At 39.0% G+C, this 20,956-nt stretch overlaps 1 protein-coding gene and 1 long non-coding RNA gene across 3 annotated transcripts in view; one reads left to right on the forward strand and one right to left on the reverse strand.

Annotated features, from left to right (window-relative positions):
* Positions 1–20,180, reverse strand: part of LOC6524306 (allatostatin-A receptor) — a 72,520-nt gene extending 52,340 nt beyond the window's left edge. Inside the window, exon 1 of the mRNA XM_002100129.3 lies at positions 19,829–20,180. The gene's annotated coding sequence lies outside the window, so the exon portion shown is untranslated. The remainder of the gene's footprint in view (positions 1–19,828) is intronic.
* LOC120322167 lies at positions 14,289–15,738 on the forward strand. Of its 2 annotated transcripts, XR_005561992.2 has the most exons (3): positions 14,320–14,501; positions 15,195–15,390; positions 15,450–15,738. It is a non-coding gene; the product is annotated as an uncharacterized LOC120322167 (long non-coding RNA). The 2 variants fall into 2 exon arrangements; XR_005561991.2 differs by having other exon boundaries at positions 14,289–14,501; positions 15,195–15,738.
* Positions 20,181–20,956: the final 776 nt, after the last annotated feature.

Raw genomic sequence — 20,956 nt, forward strand, 5'->3', positions numbered from 1 at the left:
AAATGACATTAGGGAAAATCAAAAACAAAAAAACGCGAGGGAAATTCATCATGGAACGTTGATGCGCAGTTGTAATCGCATTTTTACTTGGTATCCCAGCATTATGCCATTATTATGATTATCGTTATTATGGAAAAGGGTCTGGAAAAGTTTTTGCTAATGGCAAAAAACCGAAATACTTTCACTTCAATATTTTACAACTAATTAGGGATAATTACCAGCCATTACCCAAATGGATTCAGGCCAACTCCTTGGCATGGCGACAAGTTGAAAGTTCGTTTATTTCCACCGCGCCTGCGGTTTTTCGTCCTCATCTCAGCCACCTTAGTTAACATGGCCGTTATCTTTTGGCCTGGGCCGTCTAATGAACACGAAACACAGTCATTAGCCTGGAATACTTTGAGCTCTGTGTTACATGATATACCGTCGACTCAATGGCCATGCCAGCTATTTGAAATCATCTTTACATGATCACCCAGTGACTGAACCCTTTTCAGTATTTTTTTTTAACTTGCAAACCATCCAAAACCTGACAGCTAATTTTACAAATATCTAAAATTGAAATAAAATTATTGTTGTATTCATTTTGCTCTTCTTTTTGGTAATATGCTTAATAATATTTTATTATTTATTTTAATGGAAAAACGTAAAAAAAATTAGGACACTTTTATTTGGTTTCCTTTAGCCAGATGACAAGCTCCGCAGTAAGTGCAAACAGTAGATAAGAAACAGGCTTGTTTGGGAAAAAATTTGTGACAGCAATAGGTAGCCCATAAAAAGTCGATCTCAAGCCGCTTAAATTTGCTGGCTTCTTCGTTTTTATGAGTTTTACCAATTGAATATCTTTAAGTGCAAATAAATATATACAATGTTTTAAATAGGTCAGTATGTATTTCTTAACCTAACCTTAACCTTCAGTCTTAAAGCAATCACACTTGAAATACTTGATACCGAAAAATATAAAGCAACAGAAAGCAAATAACGAAAGCAAATTGCATAAGGCAAGGGAATTAAATAAGAATTATTTAATTTTCTTATAAAGCAACAAAAATGTCCTATGTGTAGGCTCAGTTGGAATTTTTGGGCGCGTAGGTGGGTTGAAATTCGTTGGGGAGAAGGGGTGTTGCCCGGCCAACGCAACTGGAAAAAAAGCAAATTCAATTAAGACCTTACCTGCCACGCCCACACACGTACTCAGTCCCACGCCCAAAAACACACTCACAGCAACAGACAGGCACAGCGAAAAAAGCAACGCGTTCAACGTTGCGTATGAGTGATGCGATCTGGTAAAACATTTACAAAGGGGCGTAGGGCAGTGGGGCGGGCGTAACCCTCCTTTGAAGCTGCTTGTGTGTTGGTGCATGACAGAATGTGTGCGAAATTAAAAATCATATTAAAGGTCGTATTAAATAAAAGGGGAAGGCGATGTGTCTCAGCCTCATCCGCAATTAAAAAATTGTTTAATTTTCAAATTCGGTCAACGCATGCATAAAAGTAATAGAAATTTATTTCTGATCTTTCGGCAGATTTGGTATGTAGCCAACTGGCCTCGTATTTTCCGGATCTACCTGTGGCTGCGGCATCTCCAACACAGCGGCGTCCGCCCACTCGTCCGCCATTCATCCTCTTCAGCCTCTTCCATCCTCTTCCCTCCATTTCCACCATCTTCAGTAGCGCCATCGACGGCGGCGTCTCGTGCACTTAATTTAATGACCAAAGTTCGCCGCACAGGGCGTTGCCAGTTGCCCATCGCCCGTCGCCAGTTGCTCGTCGCCATTTGCCATTTTCCATTTGCCAAGAGAATGTCCTGCCGGAGCTGCTCGGTCCTGGGCTGCTATACATAAGCAGCGCCATGTTTATTTACATTTGTGCAAATTGTTATTTAATTAAATTTTAATACGCTTCATTAAAACTTCTGTCTACGCGGGCACTTCGTTTTTTTCGCATTTTCTTTGCCTCGCGTTCCTTGCCATTTTTTCTCTCCTCACGGATTTAGTCATTTTATTATGCAATGATAATCAGAAATCAATTTATTGAGCACACACAAACACACAGAGTAGCCAAGCAAGAATGGTCAGCGAACGCGAATCAAGTCAATAAAATTCAATTTGCTGCTCATCAGCCGAGGGAGTTTAGAAAGGGAGATGCGGGCCCTAATGCAGGACAGTAAGGACGAGAGTGTCCTGCGGGAAAGTCGTTTTGTGCGTTTAAGTAAATACAAGCACATTAGGCTACATCAACAGCCAAGAAAATGCTGGACACCCAGACAGGCCTTTCTCCAGCCCCAATTTCTCCACAATGTTTGGGCGAAAGCTACTTAGGCTGCCAGCAAATAGTCTAGAGTGCTAAGTAGCCATTTAGGACCTCAGATACTCTGCTGCGCAACTAACATGGGCTGAAGAATAATAAAAATACAAGTTGCACAAATAGTGTTTAGTTTGTGGTAGGCCTTTTTCTATGAATAAAAAATTTATATTAATAAAAGTGGCTTTTTAAGCCACTAACCAATATACCCACAAGAATTTTCTCCTGAACTAAATATCAAAGAGCAGCAATCCAAATGAACTGCCAAGTGGCTTTTCAGAGGCGAAAAAAGAAAATAAATAAATTGGGCAACCAAATCGTAGAGAACTGAAACCAATGTCTTTATTAATTCCTTAAATGTTTCCCACCCCCACAATTTGTAAAAATCTGCCAGTTTTCCTAGCTTTCTCTTTTTCGTCATCCTGCTTTCTTTTTGTTTCTTTGTGTGGTAGATTTGCGAAAAATGTCAAATTAAGATTGATAATTTGCTAAGCGGCTTTTTCTGCGGCTTAGCCGAAATGGAGAAGGGATTGAAGAAGAGGAGTTATGAACGGGTGGGAAAAGTTAAAAAACCTTCCCCTATAAGAGACCGAAATGATTCGGATGGGTAACCAAAAGCGGGCAAATAGCAATGTTGCATTTACGCAATCCTTTTTCGTATCTTATTGTCTTTATTGGGCTCCATTCGCAGTTCATCCTAGCGATTAAAAATTTTGCCAAACCAAAGTTGCCAATTGAATCTCAAGTGGGAAATTCCCATAGTCATTTCACCAAATGGTCGAATTGGGAGAGCATCAAGAATGGTCCTGCAGAAAAAAAGCTGACAGATAACTGGTGGCGTATGTGTGATATGGTCCGAATGGAGACTATATCACGTATACATCATGGTTATTTCTGCACTGCAAAAATATGTGAAAATATCATAAGAGTTAAATTAGTGTTCAAAAATGTCTTTGATTATATAAAGCTACTAAAGTATTTACAAGATATTTACCACCATCTCATTACCGACCGGACAAAACTAGCACTCCTGCTGCCTGGAGATTAACATTACCCTGGATTAGTTATGTTTTTGTGTTATGGGATATGTTTGTGCCCCTCCATAACTCGCATTACGATGTTGATTGGTAATCCCAGCCATCGCATTCCAAAGAACCAACTGTGTGGGTGTTGGTTTGTGCATTGCTCATACGCCACGTGGCCGCATGTGAAAATGTTGAATAAAATATGCCCCGAATTGATGGAGACGGTGGATGCCATAAATATTTCATTTTCATTGGAATTGCCTTTTCACAATTCGTTAAATCTGGACAATAATACCCGTCTTAGTCCCTTTCTCTGTTTCTGGTTTTAATGCTTTATTAATGCGCAGTGATGTGAAAGTTCTTCAGAGCGGAGGCGACGACTCGAGGCAATGAACAGGATGCCTGGGTCAATGGTTAAGTCGTCTTAAAAAACTAAGAACGAGAGTAGACTAGGCGACTGGGATATAAACTAGAACCAAGTCAAAAACGTTTCAACAGTCAGCAGAGTGGCAAGTCACTTGAACAAACACTAATCAAAATCATTCGCCCATTAATTGATTTTTATATTAAATATGCACAACTTTAATTAAATAACTTTGATAGCGTTAGGTCAATTTTAAATACATGTTATCTAAACAGAAAACCAGTAATTATTTGAAAGGCATTTAAGCTCCTAAGTAAAGCAAACTCTGAAATAAATCTTTAGATTACTGCATATTTGTACACGCAATCTCCGCCAGGATTCTGCCATCAATCTAAAAGGCGCTCCATCAATATGGGCATTTTCCCAAAGGGAAAGAGAGGTGTTACATTAGCAGCAGAGCTCAAAGCAACCTCGAATCTGCGTTTCGAAAAAAAATCCTGGCAACTTTGGGCCCCCATTTAAAGCCCTTTAAGCCTCCATTTGGTGCCGTGCACCTCAGTTCTGCAATCTCAGTTTGGGAACCCTTTTCGCGGTAATTGTGGCTGCCGCCAGGCCGTCGCCATACAGCAGCTGCCACGCCCTCACTCACACACACTGAGCAAAAGCGGGGGAGATGCAAAGCATATTATATCGGCATATTAATAAACATAATCCAGAAATCATATATATGGCGACCCGCCGCCAAAAGATGATGGGCCATGATGAAGATGGCAGCCCATCCGACAACCGAACAGCAAAACAGCCAAACAACCCGAAAACAGCCACCCTGGAAACATTTTTCATATACTTTATGCATATTAAATTCATTTAAAGATTTGAAACTTTTGGTCGTTTCGCAGGCAAAGTAAATAACAAAAGTGAAGCGCGCACAAGGCAAAATAAAAAAAAGACCAGGAATCAAGGAGCAAAGACGAAAATGTCTGTAAATGAGTAATAAATGCGGCTGCCAAGTACTTCAATAAGGAAAAAATTCAAGTCTGGGGCGGGGCTATGTTTCTAAGAAAGACCTCAACCTCACCATGAAATTTGTTTAGGTTCCTAGGAGGCGGTCTTGATGGAGCGGGAAAATAAGGAAAACAAAGCAAAAAGAGCAGCAGCACCGTTTTCTTTTTTCAGCGCCAGCTGTTTGTTTTTTTTTAAGTATTTTCTCAATCACCGGTCGAGTCCCAACTGGCCACGCCCCTTGCCACACCTTTCGCCCCCCATTATGGTATGCTAATTGAATGCATAAATAAATTTGTTGCCTCAATTTTGGGCAGTGAAAATGGAGGCAAGCTTATATTTACATCGTGCCAACATCTGATTTTGCACTTTTTACGGTCACTATTGTGTACGTAATTATGGAAATTGATTTTGCATCCTTTCAGGTTTCGAAACTGCTATTTTTTATTGCTTTATTAAATTGAGAATACTGTAATTGTATTGACAAAAATGGTCCTCCTGTTTTTCCTGTTTTATTTAAATGCTAAATGAGCCTAAAGTATAGACTTCTACTTGGCAACAGCTTTAATTTTGTTTTGCCTGATTTTGCCCAAAGGCTGCTAATATGCGTGCGAAGAATGTATGGAATGTTAAAAATAAATGATATATAGCCATATAAATGGGACCAGCTGCAATGCAATGGCCTCACTTTCACGCCTCGCCCGTATTTCTGTCAGCCATCAGTCAAAGTCAAAGTCAGAGACGGTATAGAATATCCTGGACAAGAATACACGGCCTACAGGAATACAACGATTTATGCATAGCATTTGGCATGCCGAGCCTCTCCCGAGCTACCCACTGACACCTGGCGATGTTTGTTTTGTGTTCTGTACGTGTTTCGCGCTGCTTTTTGTCATTCTGCAAACGAAATAAATAAAATAAAACAAATAAAATAGAACAATAGAAGAGGCACATGCTAAGTTTCTTGGGTAAATGTAGAAGATGAGTTCAACCGGCAAACGGCAAACCACTTTCGAAGCAATAAAGCGAACAATTTTTACGATTAATGGTGAAATAAAATATCGCTTTCGCCCAACAAAAAAAAAACCACCTCAGCGTAACCCACCTCTGGCCACTCGTTACACACCACCAAATCAAGTCCAGACACTGAGAGAAAAAAGTTCTCTGATATGTTGAACACCTTCAGCATCTGTCATTAGTATAATTTTGGGTTACTTACTTACCAAGGGTAAAGAAGTTTGGTTCAACTCGTTTCTTTTTTGGATGAAACATGATATACTAAGGAATATTATTGCAAGTGTCCTTGTTGCTGCGTGTGGAAATTTGATAGGTGGCATAAAAACATGCCGAAAAGCGAAACCCGAGACCGGGGCAAACGGAATCGCAACATTTTGAAAAGCAGAAAGCAGCAAGCAGAAACCGAAGGAGAATCGAATAAATGGGAGAAGGTGGTAAAACACAGAGCACAGGAGCGTTCGGCGAAGTGAAGATTCGGGCCTGGCTGCACTGGCTCATAAAAATGCCAAATAAAATGGAGAATTAATCAACTGTGCCGCGCGACCTGACCTCAGAAATCCTCGCCTTTGCCCTTTTGGACTTACGGGATTTACGGGTTCCTGACCCTGACCTCCCTGCTCTGATTGCTTTATATGCGCCGAGATTTGTGAACAATGTTGTTGAACCCCTTTCCAACTTTGGTGTGCCGCATTGCCTAGCCGGCTGAAATTGATATCAAATTATTATGGGGTCGAAAGGGTTGCAATAAGTGATAATTAAAAATAGCACCACAATGTTAACCTTGAACTGAAACAGCATTGCATCTAAATTTGGAATTGGGCCAATTAAGCCATTACCCTTTTATCCTGGAAAACAATACCTCAAAAAAGATGAACATATTGCTTCATTTATTGATTTATTTGCTGTTACGATTACTCTTATCTTAAAGAGATTCAACACAATCTCGCGCCATTTTTCTTGAAATAATTTATGTATTTTGCTTACGGTAATAGAGGCGATACAAAAACCTGTCAGGATTAATATAATACAAGCGGACTTGACACTTCTGAGAAAATCCGTGAAAAACGCATAGATACATTTGTATAAATACGGGTATATATACTTTTGCTGACTGCAGCATTTCGGGTCGTTTCTATTTTTTTTGTATGGATAATTTATGATCCATATTTCTTTTGGCTGCGCACTCGCCATCAAAACAGACAGCTTCAATAAAAATTCATAAATTATTTGTTGATGCGTATTGAATTAAGCATTTGCCACGCCCATCAAATTTACACATGTCACGAGCAAAAACACTCACATACTCACACATTAGGAGCACGCCCCTTCTTACATTTGTAGCAAGCACAGCATAAATAAGAAAAAAGCAGGCAACTTTTCTGTGATTTTAAATTTATGCATAGGAGGCGGCGTGTGGGAAAAACTTTTGCCGCTGTCAATATAATTGAAAAAATTTTCCCAGGCACGCCCACTCACACACACAAACTTATACATATAATGTCAATTGCAGGACGTATGCCTATTTGATATTTATCGTGACTTGTTTACATTTTGATATTGTTTCACCAACGTGTCCGCTGGCCAAAGGAACAGGACATTCCTCTTGTTTTTGCATATTTTTCGCCTCTCTTCTTGGCTTCATTGAGTGGCAGCATTTTAATATGTGGAATACATTTGCTGTCAATGTGTGGGTGCCATGAATGTTGTGGAACGTACAGAACGTGTGGTAGAGGGAGAAAGGAGAGTGAACGAGAGGGGAGTAGAGCGAGCTAAAAGGAAATGCAAAGCAGAAAAGCCACGGATAATCTTCCATTTGTCGGAAAAGTGAGTATTGCAACCGGCGGCTCTTCTGGTTTCCGTTTATAAGATGAGTCTAAAGAGAATATTAAATTAATATGGCTGATATATTTTCAAATTGGTCAGCTTTTTTGGCACTTTGTTGAATGTTGAAAAGAAAATAACTTAATTTAAACCCTAATTGCCATCATGTCGTATGAGTGATATTTCAGAGTTTTGGCGCCTTCAATCGTTCACTACCCTCAGCACCTGAGTTCGACAGTTTTGTTGTCTGTTTCCTACATGAATCCTGGGCTCCTCACTGTTCTGTTTCTCGTTTTTGGGCGGCTGTCGAAAAGGGAAAACGAAGTTAAATATTTTAAGTTCATAAGCCGCACACAAATCCCTCGCAAAATTAATTAAAACAAAAAAAGAAGCAGCACAATGGCCCCCGAAATAAAGTTGGAAAACATTATAAATGTTTGTTGGCGCTGTTATCATGTGATTGACTTGACGAAGGACAACAAGGACGACGAGCTAAATGGCAGAAGCGACGGCTTAGGCCTCGCATTAATTAACTTAATACACGACAAAATAAAAATGAGTATCCGAAAAAACAACAAAACGGGAGTGTGGAATAAATATGCGCATTAAACAAGGCCGAATTATGTTTCGAATCAGGGAAAATCGGGCGCAAAATGAGGACCAACGCGAGGGAGGGTGTGTTTAATAGTACAACAATAATGGCAGTGCACGCAGCATTTATGACATCAAGCTTAATCCTTTGAACAAGCTCAAATCTATCAACCCAAGCCCTTAAACGAAATGACCAAAGGACGCTGAAGTCTTGAACATTCCCACCCATTTATTAGAACTATCAGAAGTTTGCAGCTCCCTTCGTTTCCAAATCCCAAATAGTTGTAAATCTGGCAAATCGAATTCGAAAGAATGTGAATAGTTGTGGAATAAAATAGTTCGATTGAAATAACGATGGCAGGATGCCCTTACAAACTTTAAAAATGTATCTTTCCACCTCACTTTTATTCAACTTAAAACTGATAATAAACATTCTATATTTCTATGGGTACTCGACTAAATTCCTTAAAGAACTTGAAACAATTTAAAGTCACCAATCGCCCAAAACCTGACCCCAATGATTGATGTCCACTTTTGGCTCCCACAACACAGAATAGAAAATCAATCCGCTCATCGAACCTTATCCACCCAAAGTTACCCGGAGATCAGAAGTCACATGGCAGGGTATCGGATAACCCTTTACACTGCGGCTGAAAGATTCGGGAAATCTGCATATATAAAGGGATATTTAAGCACAGACAACACACACTCACACACACACACACACACACATTGACAGCGCCGTAATTTATTGCTTCGTTTAATTTTTGACGTTCTATGGGAATGGAAAGTGGGGCGCACAACAGTGCGTATGCTTGATGTGGCCAAACATTCGGCGCCTGACTTCAACAACTGTTGCGTCCGTCGTTTTGGGCGTTGGCCACATAAATTTGTGTACTCCCCCTTTATGCGTCTTTTTTGGCCACCCGTTTTCTCGGATTGCCCCAAAGGCCAGCAGTAAGCTGTAAACTGGCAAACTGTTTAAACTTTTGCTTTTTATATGCCAAAGAACTTTGCAGTGCCAAAAAAGTGGTGCGCAGGAAACTGGCATAAAAATAAACACAAATGAAAGGCGCTACCAAGTTTTGACAACTTTATGAAAATTGCATCAAAACATACAAACGTATGTGGGGTCGGGTGGGAAAAGAAAGAAAGTGTTACTTAAATCCAGAACGGGTTCATTACGGCTTATGGCCCGGCAGAATGGCAAACATATACATATATGTACATTTGTACAGGCATAGTCTCTAGAGGAGGACTGATTCAATTTAAATGTGAACACAAGAATAATGCAAAATAGGGGAAGGCCATAAATGTTTGCCTGCCTGCGTAGGTGTCTATATCCATACATCATGGCCCCGACCATATATTTCTCCATATCCTGGCTATGTACGTGTCTATGTACTAGCTTATCTCTTACTTAGGCTTACAATGGGGGGAGGGGAAAATACAGGCCTGGGGTGCAAAAAGGAGGCATATTAAGTAGGAAAGAGGTGAGGAAAAGGACTGAGTGGCACACTGTCCTTCGCCTGAGAGCAATTGTACGTGAGCACAGTGGACGTGGTGAGGCAATAATTTTTAAAAAACCAAAACTGCACGGGGAATCCATATTCTCCCCTTCCAAGGCCTGTGATAACAATACAATATAATCAATGTTCATAATTTCGATTATTAGTTGGATATATTGCGCGAAATAGGTGATTACTGAACCTTTTATTTATTAATAATGTTAATTAATAATATGCCCTACTATTTGGCAGCTCATTCCATGCTTATGGCTATCAAATTCGCCAAATCGAGACTAGTTAGATTTATGGCACTGGAGAATCCAATCGAGGCGCTGCCCATTTGTCTTTTCATCAAATGGTATCAATCTAGTGCCGCCGGCTGGCTATCGATAGACCTTGATTAATCGATAGCATTGAACCCTTGCCAAGAGGCGTGAGTGCGAGGGCGTGACATCTTCTTAGCCCCTGCAATTTCATTTCCCATTGTGCAAGGACTCCGGCGACAAGGACGACTGCTATTTGTCACAAATCGACAGCGACAGTGACAGGCCATCTCTTTCCTTCCGATTTTTTTTTTCTTAAAGACAGATATCAGTCAAAAGCCGAGGCCACATTGACACGTATAATACATTAGCATCCGTTATTGTCTTAGCGGCGTTCTGCACTCGGAAAAATCGGTATTTAATTGGTTTTTTTTTAGAGTACAATACAGCGGGAAGGTAGCAATGTTATCGAAAACAACGAAAAATGTTGATCTTGTGATATCGGCGGAATAGCTTCGATTGAATATTTAAGAAACAGAGACTTCAGGTGCACTAAACTCCAAATGAAAAACGCTCATGGCCTCTATATTTTCGCCGAGTGTGTCCTCAAATATCAAGTATCGAGCAATCAGCCTTGGATGAGTGGGATTTTTGGGAGGGGAAGGCCAGAGATAAAGCTCGTTTACCGTTACCGTTTTTCGGTATCTTCATCTAGTTATTTTTTGGGGAAAGGACTAACATTTAGCCAGCACGTTTATCGCCTCAACGCGTCTCAATATCGCAGCCTTTGCCACATTTGATTTGTTACGCATGGGTGGGAAATCCGCGTGGGTGACGATATATGTGTGTATGTACATATGTGTATGTATATGTATATGAACGTGCGCTTGGCTGACATCCAGTGGGCCGCAGACCATACAGAATAGATCTGTTTGCCTATAGGTAACTGGGCAAGCAAACAGGCAACAAAAGATTGCGTACCAATCTATTTACATGCCTCGCTCTATAAGCCTTCTGCAACAAAGGAGCCAGAAAACAAGAGCACGAGGAAATTCCTGGTGAATCCTTGAGGTTTTTGTGTCCACTCAATGACAGCGGCAGAAAAGCGTGGCAGTGCTAGAAAATATCTATTTAAATGTTTAGCCGCCAGGCTGAGACTCAATTCAAAGAAAATTCTAGCGTATCAAAAAAAAAAAAGTTCGAGAGCGCTTAGATCAAAGTTTAATCGACCCAGCTAAATCCGGGAAAAAAAGGAGAAAAAACTAAGTGAAAGGAAATTGAATGAATTGGAGTGTGCGATGGGATAACAAGTGATAGAATTCGCCTCAATTGAGTTCATTTATTTGATGGACAGGTTGGGATGTTGTTAAATTGCAAAGGTCTATAGCGGTAAGAGAGGGATTTCAGTTTCAGGATAAGTACGTTTTAATTGAATCTGTTAGCCATATTTTTAGATTCATCATTGAGTTATATATCAATTGGCTAATTCACTGGTAGTTACTCAATAAGGACTTCGTCAACTCCACTATTTTGAAAATGTAAGATCCTTTTATACGTTTCCTTACGGAAACTAGCTGCTTGACAGGATCAAATCGGCTTTGAGTATTGAATGGCATTCATTGACTGCCACTTTGAATGTTTTCCATTGGAAGAAGAAATCTCCAAAGTATAATCCTTTTCAGTGGGTTCATGAAAGGACTCAAGGCAGCAGTTAGAGAAGTGGAGAAACGTCAGCTGTATGTTATCTGTTTTCATTTGCTCGACTTTCCTGTGCTGAAGGTAAAACTCAAAATTTGCTTCAATTAATTCAAACCAGAATAAACGAGCGAAAATGGAAGGGGGCGTGATCATGGGTGGAAAGTAAAAGAAGGCGAAAGTAAAAGTCCTCGTCGTTCATGTCGTTGATGTCCTGCGATGACGCTTCACTTACAACAGCGTAAGCAAATATTTAATTTGTGCGAATGACCACATCCGTTGTCGTTGGTCGACCCCCGATGCACTTAGAACAAATTAGATGTGTTTTGGAAATAAAATGTAAAATTACAAGAATACATTCTTGACTAAAGCGGAAACCCATCGTTTCACAATGTATTTAGCCCGTATGTATTATTTAAACTCTTTGTTTTAACTGTAAGAAAAATGCTTATATTTATCTTACGTAATTTCGCGTAGTGCCAATGTTTACCGTTACGTCCTAAGTGGTCAACACATGCGGGTCGAAAGGTCTGACCCCCCGAAATGAATGAAATGGCCGCCTGGCATGACAAAAAACCGGCACGCAAAACCCTCCAAATGAATGAGGAAACTCGGAGCCCGGAAAATTCGGTGGGAAAATTACTGGAGGGGGGAATCTTAGGAACATTCACATGCCACATTAACTTCAACCGCTGCCCAGTTTCGAGGACTTTTTCGTTTCGTTTCCTTTCCTTACCTTTGCCCCACTAATGATTTCATTAATAAAATCAAATTAATCTTCTCTATGGGCGGAACTACTTCGTATTTAAGCAGGAGTTATGCTTAACGAGTGGGCGGGGGCGTGGCATTCAACTATTCGCGGGGTTTTCCGCAAAGTTAAGGTTTCGTTTAAGTTTGGATAAAAACAGTGCAGCTGTTTGGCTTAGCCATTTTATGGAAATGTTTTTTTTTTTAATTTTATTACAATTAAAAATTATTTTGTATGAACAACGTTTTCAAATGAAGTTCAAGTTGACTATTTTTAGATTGCTTAAAAATGTTGCAATACAGCTCGGTTTTTTCTCCCATGCGGAACAGAAAAATGTAGCCGAAATAGCAAAGTTCTTGGTTGTTAGACACGCCCACAATTACTTTTGCCCAGTACCGCCCACACCGCCCACGCACACATTTACAAACATACACGACACATGCATTGTTGACTTCATAATTTAATGCCAGGACCACGCCCACCAACCCACCAGCCCAGCAGGAGAAGAAGAGGCGGCTGCTGCTTAACCCGCTGGCATATTTTCACATTTCTTTTGTTCAGCACTTGGCCCCACATTCCCTGGATTTCCCCTAGTTTTCCCTTGCTCCTCTTGTTGTTGCTCAAGCAACCAGCAATCCTTTGTGACATTTGACTCGTCGAACGCACACACTCACACGAACCCACACCCACACCTACAAGGACATGTTTGACAGTGACTACTGTAACATGCACACTGCATACTTTCGGACGTAAAAGTTTTATTACTTGGGTGGCAAACAAAAATTATAATTTTCGGCATTTTCGGCTAAAGTTGTAAAACTTTTTAGTCGCAATATGAAGTGCGGAGACGAAAGGCGGAAGCCGGCGTCAACATACATTGATCATAAATTTTAACAAGCCAACAGGACCAACACATCGATATTAAACTTGAGTCGTGGATAATCTTGTGCGATGAAGTCGCACTGCGCTGCTGGCTTGCCAAATTAAACTTGAAATTAGCCTCACATTTGCAGCTCATCAAGTAGAGAAAAATTATGACCTAAAAGTGCTTTAGGTAAGGTCTTTAAAATAGTAATGGGTAGTTTTTATCAGCATTTTAGAAGGAGCATAAGCATATAGTATTATATAGCCGGAGGTAGTTTAAATGCGATGTTTCCTAAAGTTGGCATCATTTCAGAGCCTTTAATAACGATGAATATGCCAAAAGTTCGTATTCGGCGTATTCGTAAAGAAAACGATGACAAAACAACTCATATTATAATTTTATTTCAATGAAAATATTTGTGAAAATGAAAAGGCGCTGCTGGTGCTTCTAATAGCAAATTCCTCACTTGAGCCTGGATTATGTTTCACTTCACAAAGTTAAGTGAGTGGGAAAACTAAGTTTAATGGAATACCGGATTGAAGCTTAAAAGTGACAATTGGTTACAATTTTCCATTCGCAAAATGAAATTTAAGTTTATTTGTTGGTGAAGGGCATTTGGCCTAAATTAAGTTCACATATTTTATAAAAACCTCTGAGTGCCTTTTGGTTATTTTCAAATATATAATAATTCCCAGAAATTTGTAATAATACCTTTAATTTTGCCTACACAAATACTTGTATGTTAGTCTTATGTTTTTAATTTACAAACTTTATAAGTTTTTGGATTTCTATTGTGTAACTCCTATTTTATGTGCTTTAATTTGAGTTCTTATTTCACTAAAATGAAAAAAAATTGGTTAGTTAATCCATAAAAATAAACCTTTATGGAAGAAATCAACATTGAATTTGCTACATTGAATGTGCAACAATGAATTTGCAACATTGAAACATTGGTAACATTGGTAACATTCAACGCAAAACATTAAACATATCAAAAGTTATTTTGTATACATTGTAATTTACTTAATTTACATAATTTTACGTAATTAATGTAATGTAAAATAAAATTTCGTCCACCAATACTTACAATTCCCAATCAGTTCTGACTCAATCATCATGGGATAGCAGCTCTGACAGCCCATAAATCTGTTGACCGGAAGTTATGATGTGATAGGAAAAGTAGTACTAGTTTGTGTGTCGGTGTGTGTAATAGTGGTTCCAGAGGCTATTTGGGTATCCGTCGTCATTCTGGATGCAGTGCATCATGGACCTGGCCAGGAATGTTCCACACTTAGGAGGTAGTTTATTAAATTATATTTTTGTGTTCACGTGTGCGTTGATGCAGGCTACATATTTATTCTTAAAACATATTTAATTAATAAACCTACATATTTAATGATTAAAATAAAATTAAGTTATTCATATATAAACATATTAAATTTTGGCGAAAATCGATTTTTGTTTTTTTTGCGTAAATAAAAATCAGTTTTTTGATAACAGCATTCGAAATAGTGGTCCAAATATGGAATTCGTAATTAAATTCCCAATCACTGTGTTTTCAGAAAAAAAATTAATTTTTTGATGATAATTTTTGAATTTTTCCGAAATTTGTTTTTCTGCGTTATAAATATCAGTATTTTGATCAGAACATTCGAAATATTGGTCCAAATATGGAATGTCATACCTCGTTGAGTTCGTAATTAAATTTCCAATCGAACTGTGTTTAAAACTGTGTTTTTTTTCACATTTTTTGCAATTTTTGATGATGTTACCCCTTTCAAAAAATGCGAAAATTTGGCCAAAAATTATTTTAACATAGTCGGTCAAAAAGTGATTTGGTTGGTTAGTATAGGTAATTAGGAGCACAATAATTGATAACTTGTAAATATTGATTGTAAATATTGAAATTTTGGTGGACGAGTTACCACTTTGAATACCTTTTTAGATAAAACCCATTTTTTTGATTGATTGTTAAGAATGCAAGTTTTCAGATGCATCGATTTGCGGTGAGGAACTCGCTCTCGACCTTTCCACCAAAGTGAACAGGCCAAGAAAAGCCGCAAAGTTCATTAAGTCCCCAAGTGGCTAACTACACATCATGGATTTCCTGCTGTCCCCCGGAATTCCTCGATTCCCCGTCATCATTCTCAAATTTTGTCGTCGTGCTTTTGGGTTATCAGTCCGGGTGTGAGTTTTGGTCGCCAGCTATCCGGCTTTCAAGTATCCAGAATCACAGCTTTCCCCAGTTTCCCGTGTTCCCCAGCTCAACAGATTTCTCAATGGACACTGGCCACCGAAAATTCTTAGAATTCCGGAAATGAATGTGCGCAATTTCGCATTGGGCAAACAGACAGAAACAGCCGAGAACCAACTACATTTTCGGGTCCCCAGTGCCGGGAAATTCATGGCATGGTTGGATGAAAAGTGAGTGGTAAGTGGGAAATGGCAACTGAGTGGCACCTAGATTGTGTTCGGACTAGAATGAATTGCAGCTAATTGGAATGTTTTTTGGCATTAAAATGAACTAGACTCGTATTGAATTTGAATTTGATTGCAGAAGAATACCATTGATAATGCATATTAGTTATATGTATATTGCGAGTAGATATATCAATATTTTGGGATAACTTGGTTGCATTGTAAAAGGCATAACATTGGGTAATTAATTAATTTATTATTTTAACTTGGAGCTGCGCAGAAATGACTGGGTTTGTTATTATGTTGCCAAACAAATTATTTCGAATAATGTAAATAAGCTACAGAATTTGCATTGTAAATATGCAGTGAAGCCAACAACTTTCCCTTTCATCCAGCGGGCATACTTGTGTATATGGCATTAGGCCTTAATTATGGCATGTGTGAGACGATTGCCGAGGCGAAACAGTTTGTAATTTATTAATCAATTATTTACGAGTGCCGAGGCACTTCGGAATCCCACTCGATTAGCATGCAGCAGCAATCGCCCACAGCCACAGAGCATCAGGAGCACTAGAAACACCAGAATCGCCAGAAACACCAAAAGCAGAGATGTGTGGAGTGGATATATATGTACATGTACTTCAAAGTAACTCCGGGGCCCCGGATTCCCCTCGATTCCATTTACTTTCTTGGAAACGCAAAACGCCGCCTGCTTTCATCTTGATAACCCAGATGAACAGCCGGGATGACGCCCGATGTTCCAGCGACAACGCGAATTTAACTTAATTAGCTTATTGTGAGGAAGGCGTTCTTGAAAAGCGCCTGTTCCTTTTGACATTTCATATTTGTAGACAGTCGCCCAGGAGCCCAAGGACCCAGTGAACTATTTCCGTGGAAAACCACTGGCTTTCAGGGGCTGCCAAAAGGCATTGCCTCAAACTATTTTGCTGAAATTACCTATGTCAAGTTGATTGCGGATACTTAAAGGCATTCTGTAAACAAGACTGTCTAATACATGATGTTCATAAGCAAGATATTAAAATAGTATCATATTTTAAGGGGCCTTCCATAAGAAATATTTCCTTTCTGTACTTCGAGTATGGAAATGTTTTATATTTCGTGGAATTTTACGTAATTTTCCCAAAGTTAATATAATTTTCCAAAACCAACCGCAAAATCCGCCAATGAATTGAATTTGTTATAATGAATTTTCCATGAAAACGGCCTCTTTTCGCAGACTCTTAACTTCTGAAGTGGCAACTAATCCCGGTTTAAGTGGCGAAATCCGTCGGCGAAACGATAGTCAACAAAAACGTTTTCGTTTTTGACAAACATTTGCATTTAAAACAAATTAAGATGTGTGTTATTTTTTTCGATTATCATTTTTGCTTGGCAGGCAGTTCACAAATCATTTGCTTACATGCTCTCGTCCTTGTTTTTCATCTTGTTGTTCTCTTATTTTTTTTGTTTTGTCCTTACGCTTAAGTGATGTCAATCAATTAAATTTACACACCGTGCAAAAGGAAAACGAACAAAAAAAGAACAGAGGCTGTGGAAAGCCACTGGCTGCGCTTTTATACATTTTTCATGATACTCGCGTATGTCTCTCTGTCGTTTTTTTTAGCCCTCCGATTTTTCCTCGGCGGAAAAGCTTCAGTAAAATTTGTAAACGTGTTTATCTTGTTTCGCCCCTGTCCTTTTGGTCTTCGTGTGTGTGTGTAAAGTAAGCTTATGAGTGGTTAGATGGGCGGTAAAGTGTGTGGAAAAGTGGGCGGGGCAGCTGGATAAGCTGGGTGGAAAAATGAGAACTTGGGATCCCAGACAGCACAATAACATTTGCATTTGTCTGAGGTGTAATTCCTAAGCTTTATGGCAAACATTATTATTACTGCCGGAATCAACTGATTAGTCCGGAAAACAAGTGAGGATTTTCGGAGTCCTCTTGCAGTGGTGACTGCCAATTAAAAGGGGACAATTTAAATAAATTTTGCTAGGTTTTTCTTTAAAATTATCTTCTATATTTATTGGGACCTCTGAGTCTCTTATGTTTTACCATATTAAAGATGGGTTATTGTAGGTAATCAATTCAACTATTTTAAAGTCGCTCATAGCATTGTGAAAATATATATCAGGAAATTTATAGTTTCTTATTTTAGTTATAAATTCCGTTGGGAAAATCTTTGGAATTTCGAATGGTTCCTAATTACCCAGAAACTGCACGCCATTCAACCTTTTACGTACCAATTTGCCAATGTCCTCGGTAGAGAATGAAAATGTGTCTTTTCCTATCTAGGAAAATTGCACCTCAAAGGGCACAAAATTTCGAAATATTTTCCCGCACAGAGGGGCCATTTGCGAGTCCCTCTCCGAAAGGGGAAAGATATGAGTCCGACTTTATGAACCCGTCGCCGGGCTCTTCGGGTTTATATTCGCTTTTTAGAGTAGAGGGGCCACGCATTTGGTGTGGTGGGGTTCTAGGGGGGAGAGGGGGCAAAGAAGTGGTCAAAGCTTTCTAGTCAAGTGCTTATCAGTTGAGGGGGCGGTGCAGAGAGGGGGTTGGGCAAGGCTTCAAAAAAACTTGACTGACTGCACTTTATGGTTCATTTTGCATGCCTCAGATGAGCCGAGGCCTGGACCCCGGAACCCAGACAAAACACAAAAAAAAAAAAAAAAAAAAAAAATGGAGCAAAATTCCAAAGGTTTCAGTTACATATAAGGATGAGGCATCGCTTTTCCTTAGCTTTTTTTGCCAGCACCCACCCAAACCCTTGTGACTACGCGTTTTGGTATTTTTACTGCGTTCCCATTTGCGAGACAGAGAATTTTGAGTTGCTTTTTCATTTTTAATGCCACATCTTGGTCGCTTGGACAATGTTTGCTAGGAGATGAGGGGGTGAAGATGGTGGGCTAAGGATGCTGAGAGGGCTCTGCAGGACTTCAGGACTTGTGTGCCTTGTCCTTGCCTGCAGCGTTAAATTCTTGTTAAAATATTATGAAAAACTTTTTGCACCATTCTTTTTCTGCTTTAAAAGGAATCCAGCCAAAGAAATCTCTTCCCCTAGGCCTCTCAGATTTTTCAGAATTTTTTGGTTGCCAAGGTTGGTCGAGTGGCAAAAAAGAGCTCCAAACGATACCATATCAATGTTCCCATGTAAGTATAATCAATTTGTAAAATAAATGTAATAATTTATTCTTTTTCTCCTTCGGAGTTAAATCTATTTGTATTTTCTCAAGTCCGTGTATATATTGATATATTTAAATATTTATAGGATTTACTACCATACCGCAAATATTTTGTAAAACCTCTTCGCTTTTGTGATTAAAGAGTTTTTCAGTGCAATTAAACAAATTTCTTAAGGGGAGACAGTTGAAGTGCGCAATTATTACAGTTGATTTCACTTGAATTGACGCGACTGCCGTTTGCTTTGAGTTAGGTCCTTAACCAAACACTTAATGGCTACCGCCCATGCATTCTGTACCTCCAGCTCAAGGCCCCCAATTTCACCCACGATTCACGGCCATGTCGCACCTAATTAGGCCAATTAAATATAGCTGCAAATTACACACGTTAAATGTGTAAATTGGGCGGCCAACTGAAATTGAAATTAAATGCATGTCGCATGTGGCGCATCGCGTGCTGAAGCCAGATATCACCTGGATTTTGATTTTGATTTGGATTTGGTTTCGGTTTAAACGGATGCACTGACCGCGCCCTCAGCAAAGGGATACTTAATTCGCAGGCAAAGTGGCGAGCGCAATAGTGTCACGAAAACAATTGCATTAATTCCCGTGGCTAAGTCATTACAGTGAGTTTTCTAGTGGCCAGCAATATAAATGCTATTCTATACATTTGACCTTTTTGAAAGTTACTGCACATAAATTACCAATTTGTTAACTTGATTACGATTTAATAACTATATGGTAACGACTCGGAAATCCCTTTAAATCTGGCATTCCATTCTGACCTGTACTCTTATTGTTTTTAGTATTTCTTTCCCTTATTTTGGGTCTCATCAATCAAAAGCCGCTGGACTATTGAATTTAAAATGTCTCCGGATGTAAAGGTTTATTAGAGGGAAAAGGGAAAGTGTGCAAGAATCCCAAGTCCAATTAAACGTTGCTTTTGCAAAAAAGTCTCACTTTTGAACTTGGTTTTAATTCAATTACCGGCTTCTTGACTCAATTTCCGCATCCAGTAGCAACTCACCTGATTTGATGCCTCGAAATCGTTGAACAGTGGTAAACTTAAAAAAAGGAATGCCCGGAAAACACTTCGAAAAACTTGGGCACAGATGGTTTTTGCTTTCACTTGAAACTTGTTTAAGTATTTGGTTACCCTTTGCTTGTTTATATTTTAGGGATACATTTTGGTTTATTTCTTATAGCACATAAAAAAAAATCAAGAAAATTTGTGAACTGCTAAGACATTTTTTAAAAAAACATTACAATCTTGAACTTGGATTTGCCCGGATTGAAATGCTATCCGTAGCCCTATTCCGTTGGGTCCTTTCCAGTCCGCCACACAACCGTCGGTCAGGACATTCGCCAGCGAACTACGCGCCATCCAAATCGAAACAGTCGCAAGTGGGCGCAAAACCAAAACACATGACGAAGATTGAGCCGAAGGACCCGAAGGATGTGACTCGAGTTGAGTGTTATGGAGCGTTGCCGCCTACGAAAGACACTCAGCATATTTCTTAACTTTTATACTATTATTTTCTAATATGAAATATGAGTATGAAAAAATAATGAGTACAAATTGTATTATTTATATATATAATTATTATTATTAGTACAATCATGGAACGAGATTTTCAACTTGTTCAAACAATATAAAATACTTTGAGATATGAACATATATTGCTAAAATATGTTTGACTTAAAATGTAAAATTTTTATTATTAAATTAAATATTTGTTTAAAACAAACCATGCTTTAAAGAGTATTTTTTTATTAATTATATTGTCTTATTCCATACGGAATACGTAGTTAACTTTTTTAACTCCTTTTCAGTGTTCCTACCGAAATCGAAAAGAACGCAACAGGCGCGCATGCAAATTCCCAAAGGAGCAAAAAATATTTGTAAACAAAGCGGCTTCGTTTGCGAGCCGAAAGCTAACTTGAGCGCAAAAGCGGAAAACCCGAGCTTCGAATAAGCGACATGCTAAAGTGAAACTCAAATTTGAGTGACTTTCTTGTGAATGAAAGCGAATCTAAAACAGTATTGTTTTACATTTATACCTATAATTAATTAATTATTTCTTTAAATCATTTCTGTGTCCTAGGAAATGTACTTTGAATAAAATATACAAATATGAACATAAATTTGGGAATT

Source organism: Drosophila yakuba, chromosome X (assembly GCF_016746365.2).
Source record: "Drosophila yakuba strain Tai18E2 chromosome X, Prin_Dyak_Tai18E2_2.1, whole genome shotgun sequence".
In the NCBI taxonomy this organism is placed as follows: domain Eukaryota; kingdom Metazoa; phylum Arthropoda; class Insecta; order Diptera; family Drosophilidae; genus Drosophila; species Drosophila yakuba.